This window comes from Medicago truncatula, chromosome 3 (assembly GCF_003473485.1).
Source record: "Medicago truncatula cultivar Jemalong A17 chromosome 3, MtrunA17r5.0-ANR, whole genome shotgun sequence".
In the NCBI taxonomy this organism is placed as follows: Eukaryota; Viridiplantae; Streptophyta; class Magnoliopsida; order Fabales; family Fabaceae; genus Medicago; species Medicago truncatula.
Genome location: NC_053044.1, coordinates 48,391,365 through 48,400,090, shown reverse-complemented (window position 1 = coordinate 48,400,090; position 8,726 = coordinate 48,391,365). Strand labels below are relative to the sequence as shown.

Sequence of the window (8,726 nt, the reverse complement as noted above, 5' to 3'; positions counted from 1 at the left end):
AAGTTACATGAATTGATCCTGGAAGAAAGGCGTTACCTTCCCTTTGCCTTCATGACTTGCCTTTTCCTTCATCCCTCTTCACATCATGGAAGAGGAGATTACCTTACTTTGGTCACATCATCATCTTCATTTTCATCATCATCATTCTTTTCTTCTTTCTCCATATCCTTGTTTTGTTACTAAGAAAAAGAAATTGAGGGGGACTTATTGATGGTACCATTCAATTCAAGTATATAAATATAAATCCTCTACAAAGCAAAGATTCTTAGATGAATTAAATACTCAAATACCTTCAAATTTCAAGGGAGAATCTAAAAGCACAAACGTATCTCTACTTTGAAAATGGTCCCCTCACCTTCAAAGTAATTAATTTGTTACGGACAGAATAATATTATTCTTTTAGACTTAATTAAAACAGAACAATATTTTTATAAGAGAAAGTGGGAGAAAGTAAGAAGTAGGGAGTTTCGGTCCATGTGAAAATGGATAAAGGAATAAGAGAGGGAAAGTGTAGATGAATTTTTATAGATTAAAAAAAAGTCAATAAATGATATAATAATGTAATGGATGTCAGTTAATTAGGTTATAAGCAACCAAGAACGACAAGTGTAAAGATAGAACAAGGAGGTAGATAAGCACTTGCATGTTTTGTATAATTCTTTCGTGATTAGTGGCATTGTTGGAAGGGATCTTTAAACTGGTCCATATTCCATGCAGTGTTGTAGCTTCACATAATTTCATACGACAATTGATCTCAGCCGTTGATTTGTGCTCAGACAATCTAGATTATCGTGCGAGTTAAACGATCTCATCCATTGATTTACTATGATGATCGATGGTTGTAACTAGGCATGACAATGGGGCGGGGTGGGGACGGGTTTTATCTTCCATATACTTACCCGTTACCGTGCCTATACCCAACGGGGATGAGAAATTGAATCACATCCCCGTTCCCGACAGGTTCGGGTATCCCCGCCCCATCCTCGTCCCCGCATTGAATAATTTTTTTAATAAAAAATAAAAGTTTTTTTGCATCCGCAAGAGCAACGTTGTAATACATTATCCAACAATAAGCTCACTTTCACATTTGTTAGACAAAATTATTTAGTTGATCCTTTAAATATCAATGGTAGTTTTTATTAACATGACAATTATCAAACAAAATAACATAACATATCAACATAAAGTAGTTTTTTACATTTGGGACGGGTTTGAGTATGAGTTCGGGGTGAGTACCTATATACCCGTTACCCGTCCCATACCCGTGTTTTGAGATCGGGGAAAACCCATACCCAAACCCAAACCCAGTCAAAACGGGGAAAACCCGTCAAATTGGGTTTGGTTCGAGCGGGTAACCACGGGTATGAATTTTGTTGCCATGCCTAGTTGTAACTGTGTGACGGAATCACATCATGAAATCCATTTCCCTTTAAACATTTTGGTTAACGAATCAAATGATATATGGTAGACTTATTAATCTAATGGTAATAGCTTGAATGATGCATTATTATATGCAGGGGTTGATGTTCGAACCCCAGACACCTCATTTATTCACCTTATAATGTGAATTCTAGCCACTAGATTATCTGACAAAATAAAACTTGGATATAATACAATATTATTTTCTTTCTTTGTGCGTCATAAAATTAGTTTGATTTTATCCATATTAAAGGGGTTGTCTAATATGCAATCGGTCTAACAATGAACCCTGTTATTTTTGATAAATTTTAATAAAATATTTATAAATTTGATTTTTAATAAATGAAGTAAAGGTTCATTTCTAAATCAGTTTTGAGATATCCATATTAACTGTTAGATAAAATTTAGAAATTGTTTTTTTCTTCTTCTTTTAACGAGATGATTAAGAAATTGTTTTGTCCTTACTATCGGTCATATAATAAAAGATAATGTTTAGGGAGAAAGAAAAAGGAAAAAAGTAGATGGCGGATCCATGAAACAGAGATGCATTATATTATATATGTGCGTAGACAAAATAAAACATCAAACGTGGACGTGCCGGAGTGGTTATCGGGCATGACTAGAAATCATGTGGGCTCTGCCCGCGCAGGTTCGAATCCTGCCGTCCACGATTTTTGTCCTTTTTTTATTCATATATAGAGTTATACCGTCCACGATTTTTGTCCTTTTTTTATTCATATATAGAGTTATACGCTTTTTTTGGGGTGAACGGTACGTTTTTGTTTCTTCCACATTTTGTTTTATATGCCGTAAGAAATGATAAAACCTTTTTTTTTTTTGAAGAAAGAAATGATAAAACCTTTTATGTCTTATTTTAATTTATCATTAAAAAAATATATCTTGCGGAAGAAAATTCAAAACTTTATACCTAGGGTGTGTTTGTTTCAAGTTATAATTGTTGATTCCCGGGAATAAAATGATAGAAATGTATATGCCTATGTTTGTTACAAGTTTACTAAAATTTATTCCTTGGTATAAAATGTTTCTGGGAATAGAAAAAATTTCCCAAGGAAAAGGGTGGGAATAAAGTTCCCATGGAGATGAGAATAAATTCATAAATAGTTTACCTATTATAATCCCTATTTTTATGGTTCCTAGGAATATTATAAAGTTAACCAAACATATTTTTCCTAAATTCCTTGGAATAAAATTCCCATCTTTATATTCCAAGGAATGTTATTCCTAAGAATAAATTTGGTAAACTTGAAACAAACACACCCTAAGTATATAATAAACTTTATATAAAACTCGATCACTTTGTTTTAATTTAACTAAGAGTTTAATTGAAATACTCTTACATAATCAACTTAAACGTTAAAAAGGAAAAAATCAAATATAATCTATAATAATAAATGACATAACCAAGAGCCAAGAGGACACCAATGAAAATCATTTCTTGATGAGTTTTATGTGCTGCAATTTTGAACTGATGATGAGAATTACAAGGCTTGATGAATTTTATGTGTTGCAATTGAATTTTGTTTAATCCGCTGCACTGATGAGAATTACACGGGGACTAGAACACTGATGATTGGGACAAGAAAGAGACCAAAGAAACCAAGCAAGCTTACAACGAAAAAATCAATTTTGTTTATTTAGAAAAAATTGAAAGGAAATGATCACAAGATTTGAATAAGAAAATCGATAATCATAAAAACTATTACTACAGTGCGATGAATTTTTTACACGAAATTAATGTCAAAGGATGGTTTATGCTTTGATGGGAACTAGGCACAGAGGTAGGAGAAGGTTAGGGAAAGGTAGACGATGTTGTAGTAGTTTATTATAATCAAAACAAGGTTTTTTTTTCTTTCTTTCAGACTAATCAAAACAAGCTTTGTTACCTTGTTGATTTAAATTTTAAATGAATTTTATCAACTTTATGAAGGAAACAACATATTATATTTCTTTACTAATTTATTTAACAATAGAATTAAATTTTAAATGAATTTTATCAACGAAAGTACTGATATTTTACAAAGCTTCCATATACCTAACTGAAGAATCATGTTAGTATAAAGTTTTGAATATACTTAGGTAACAATTAAATGATCAAATTTTAGTTAAAGAATTTAATTGGAATACTCTGATGGAGTAAAGAAATTTTACACCGTCAATCAATTAAAATCATTCTATAAGATAAATCAGCTTAAATGTTAAAAAGGGAAAAATCAAATAAAATTTAGTGTAAATTACACTCCCCTCTCCTCAAAGATGTTTGAAATACACTCACCTCCCCTCTTATGTTAAAATATACACTTTCCTCCCCTCTTATTCAAAATATATTAGAAAATATTTCACTCCTCTCCCTTGTGAGAAGCTTGAATTACATTCCCCTCCCCTCTTATGTTAAAATCTACGCTTTAGTCCCTCAATAATTTTATTTTTATTTTTATTTTTAATAATCCAGCAAAAAAATAATCTAACACACTTCAAAGAAAAAAAAATTGCCGGTTCATTTTAATATAATCAAATTTTGAATACATATCTTTCTCTATTTTTTATTCACAATTTCATTAACATATAGTTTTAAACCCTATTATAAAATATGAAACAATCCAAAATAAAATTAAAATATGTGAAAAATTACTAAATTCGATTAAATATGGTTATTTAAAAGTGAATTTTATACTATAAAATATAAAATTAATAAGAAATTATTTAAATTTAATTGTCATTGACATTTAGATTATAAATAAATAAATTTATATTTTTTAAATGGTGATTCAAAATTAATATATATTACAAAAAAAATTATTTATATTAAAATTGATTAAAGTGTAGTCCATATTTAATTATTAAGGGAGGGTGTTGTAATTCAAGCATCTTATAGGAGAGGGGAGTGTAAATTTTACTTTTAAAGGGAGGGGAGTGTATATTTCAACATAAGAGAGGAGGGAATTGTAATTGAAGCATCTTTGAGGGGAGGGGAGGGGAGTGTAATTTACTCTAGATTTATTTGATTGTTCCCTTTTTAACATTTAAGCTGATTTGTCTTAAAGAATGATTTTAATTGGTTGACAGTGAAAAGTTTCTTTACTCCATCAGAATATTCCAATTAAACTCTTTAACTAAAATTCGATCATTTAGTTGTTACCTAAGTATATTCAAAACTTTATACTAACATGATTCTTCTCTCTTAGGTATATGGAAGCTTTGTAGAATATCAGTACTTTCGTTGATAAAATTCATTTAAAATTTAATTCTATTGTTAAATAAATTAGTAAAGAAATATAATATGTTGTTTCCTTCATAAAGTTAATAAAATTCATTTAAAATTTATTCAATTGTTAAATAAATTAGTAAAGAAATATATTTGTTTCATTCATACAAAACATATTGAATAATTAAATGATGAATATGTATCAACCACGATTTTAAAAGTAAAACCACATTTACCGATAACAAACATCATTCTATTGCTTCCTTCAAAAAAAAAAAACATCATTCTTTTTTTGAAGGAAAAAAAACATCATTCTATTACTTATTACTACCACTAATATGTATTTCTTTCTATTATAGTATATCAAAAATAAAATATTCAGATAGGCTCTAAAGATTCAACACATAACGTTAGGCTTCTTAAAAAAAAAAAAACACAATGTTATGAACCCCAAGAATTGGATTCCAATGAAAAATAATTTTTTTTACTAGGAAATAAGAAAAAACAAGAGAGCAGACTCTCCTATATTGGTTATAAAACCAATTACAACTAAGATATATGCCAAAGATCAATTTCTAAGAGAAGAAGGTTATATTTATAGACCTTTTGTACCAAAGAGATAAGGATGATGTGTAATGATCCATAGCAAGCCAACTACTTACATATAACAGAAAATACAATAGAAAACATAAGCCAAATAGAACTCTAAATAACAAACTAAACCTAGCTATAAACCTAGCTAACTAATTTACTAACTACTCTAACAACTCATAACTACTTTAACTACTCTAACTCCCCTTTATTTGATATATTTTTATCAATACACACACCTTCAAGAGAACCTTGTCCTCAAGGTTGACATTTGTTATATTCTTCTTGAGAAAAAACCGAAAGGGATAGTGTTACTTTGGCTAACATATCATCACAAAAATTGGACTGAACTTCACCAACAGTGTTGTTGTTTACCTTAAGAGATTTAGTTGATGGCAGAAAAATAAAATGAAATTCTCCTTAGAATTCCATTATTAAGAGTTTGTTGAACCAACTTTAACTTCGGTTAACTTCTTATTCCACAGCTCTTCACTTGTATGCCATGTTAGAACAACGACCTCTCTTTCACATTCAGAAGTTATGGATGAAGGAGTGAAAATATGGAAGCCCGCACTGTAAAGGGAGAATGATCAAACCAAAACTGCCTAAGCAAGTGATCACGACATCCTAAAATTAATTGATCTGGGAAATCGAAAGTGAAGAAGTCAACGTAAGCGTAACCACTAGCCAACAACGTCAAGGAGGGAAGGTTGTGGTAGAAAAATAAATGCCAGACTAAGATTGGTTGAACTATAAAGATTGTGCGAATAAAACAGGGAAGTTCGGCCGACGCGAAGTAAAACTTGACCTTGGTTTCCTTTGTGAAAAGGTAAGGAGGGATACACATGAGCAGAGAGAATACCCTGTTAAACTATTTATCCTCATCAAAATACTTAAATAAATAACATCTAGACATTATTATTCAACAACTCGTACCATAACTCTTAGAGTGTCTATGTCTTCCGGCCTCGACACTCGGAGGTTGTGTAAGATACCTAAATGTCGGTACCCCAGTGTAGGAGAAGGTTCACTTGCCAAGGACTTACAAGTCTTATGGCACCTTTTTATTATCGATCTTTACTCTCAGGGGACATGAACGGTGTTTGAAGGTTGATGCCCCACTTTAGCAAAAATTCCATTTTGTAAGGACTTACAACTCTTGGATCACCTTTTCCTATAAACTTCGAGGAGTGCGTAAGGTATATATAGCTCAATATCCCATCAAAGAGCGCACAACCCTAGGGGACGATTGACCTAAGGTACAAGTCTTGCATAACAAATGGATATGCATCCGAAAGGAGGGAACACCCAAGGAGGTTGGTTGGTCCCTCTATTCGGGTGACGTTCCACCTAGCACGACCGCGTCACATCCAATCATTGGCCTCTATGACATAATATCTCTCAAGACCCGCACCCTGTCAAGGTAATAATTTGAAAGCTCCATATAAAGACAAAACCACAAGACAACTACTGTAAAAAGGATAACTTAACCGTTGAGGGGTAGAGGATCACATTATACTATGCGCACAACAAAAATACTTTAAACCCTAATTAACAACCCTTTCTTTTGGGTTAAACCCTGGGTTGAGGCTCTATATCAAAACATTATATTCTTTTTCTCTTTTTATCGAACTCCACTTTGTATTGAGGTTTATATTATGAATGACATTATTTGACTTCTTATTGTAAAAAAGGTTAATGTCACGTATATCGGTCTTTATATATAGGACCGTCCAAATAAAAAGTACAATTGAATTTAATTTAATTTAATTTTTTTAAATTATCACAAACTAAAAAACTGTTGAATGTTTTATGAAAATTGCTCAAATCAAAATTAGATATATTTTTTCAAAATTGAACTGATCAGCATATTTGAATTTGATTACTTGTTTATTTTACTAGTAGGACGTACTGCGTTAGTATATTATTTGTTTGTTTTTAGCTTTTCAGTAATACTTATTAGTTTTACTTAAAATAAATACTTATTAGTTTAACATAAATTTACTTTTACTATTTCATATATTGAAAACATGATTAATTTTTAGTATTTGGAGTTAGGGATGGGCCAAGGGAGAGGTATTTTAGAGACGAAAAAGAAAAAAAGATACAACTATAAGGGTCTGTTTGGTAAAGCCATCAAACGAGCTTATAGCTTATAGCTTATAAGCTCGTTTGATAAAAAAAGCTCTGTTTGGTACTGTCTTTTCACCACGAGCTTATAGCTTATTTCACGAGCTTATAAGCTATTTTTCAGAAGCTATTCCAAGCAGTGTTTGAGCTTATAGCTTATAGCTTATCATCTTTTCTTCCATTTTTACCCTTATCATTTTAATTAAAACCCACTTTTACCCTTTATATATTAAAACACATTTATTACGTTTTCTATGTTTTTTTGTTCCTACGTTTCCAGTTCCTATATACTTCCAATTTAATTAGTACAACTCAACTACTCGAGTACTCTTCAAATAAAAAAAAAAATTACTAGAGCATATTTTTTGAGCATATTTTTCATATATTCATCTACTCGAACTTACTACTTTTAAGCATAGTTCATCATGTATGACGTTGAGATGTATGTTTTCAATGCTTTGTTACGATTTTTTTTTTCTTGTAACAATTTTTGTTTTAAAATAAAATTTTATACTTTATATTTTTGAAAGAAATTTTTAAACTTGAATTTTTTTGAAGTATAAAAATGGAAATGGAATAAATTTAAAATAAAACTATAACAAAAAATTAATATTTTTTGAAAGAGAAAAAATAATAATTTAATAATATATAAAATATATATTAAGAACATAATTTAATAATTTTATTAGAAATAAAAATGTCATTTTATATTTATCAGCTAGTTTTACCAAACACTTTAATCAGCTTATCAGCTATCAGCTATAAGCTATCAGCCATCAGCTACAAACTATAAGCTATCAGCTAACTTATAAGCTATCCGTTATTTTTACCAAACAGAGCCTAAGTAGAAAAAGCAAGGTCTAAGTAGCGAACAATTTAATTACATTAACGCGTCAATCAATCAATTCATCTCCATCTTGATATGATATCTACCAGTTTTTATCGTTCATCAAATTCCTGAAAATGTAATATCTAATCCGAAAGCTATTTTTTAGTCGTTTATTTCATCTAAAAATGCGCTACGAAAATTAGTTTTTAATAACGTATTTGACAAGTTAAAACATATAAGATAAAAAAAAAAAACGAACAATCACATTTTTTTAGAAAACAATTACATTTTTTTATAATTAACAGTCATATATTTTCCTTCAAAAAATTGTTATTTATTTACAAATCCCAGTCAATTAAGTTATTTATTATTTTTAACAGCATTAATTAATCATTAAATCATTTCTTCAAAAAAAAAATTAAACATTAAATCATGGTTTTTTTTAAATTATCTTTGAAGAATGGTGGGTAATTTATCCACCAACCAATGAAAATGAGCAATTTATTTGTGGGGTCAAGATAGAATATGTGCTTA

The 8,726-nt window shown here is 30.0% G+C and overlaps 1 long non-coding RNA gene and 1 other non-coding gene across 2 annotated transcripts in view; one reads left to right on the top strand and one right to left on the bottom strand.

Moving 5' to 3' along the window:
• The window catches only part of LOC112420423 (uncharacterized), a 703-nt gene extending 190 nt beyond the window's left edge, over positions 1–513 (bottom strand). Inside the window, exons 1-2 of the long non-coding RNA XR_003010475.2 lie at positions 291–513; positions 1–179 (exon numbers count right to left, since the gene is read on the bottom strand). The exon at positions 1–179 is cut by the window's left edge and continues 190 nt beyond it. This is a non-coding gene — a long non-coding RNA (uncharacterized lncRNA). The remainder of the gene's footprint in view (positions 180–290) is intronic.
• Positions 514–2,007: 1,494 nt separating this feature from the next.
• On the top strand, positions 2,008–2,089 carry TRNAS-AGA (transfer RNA serine (anticodon AGA)). The gene has a single exon. It is a non-coding gene; the product is annotated as a tRNA-Ser (tRNA).
• Positions 2,090–8,726: the final 6,637 nt, after the last annotated feature.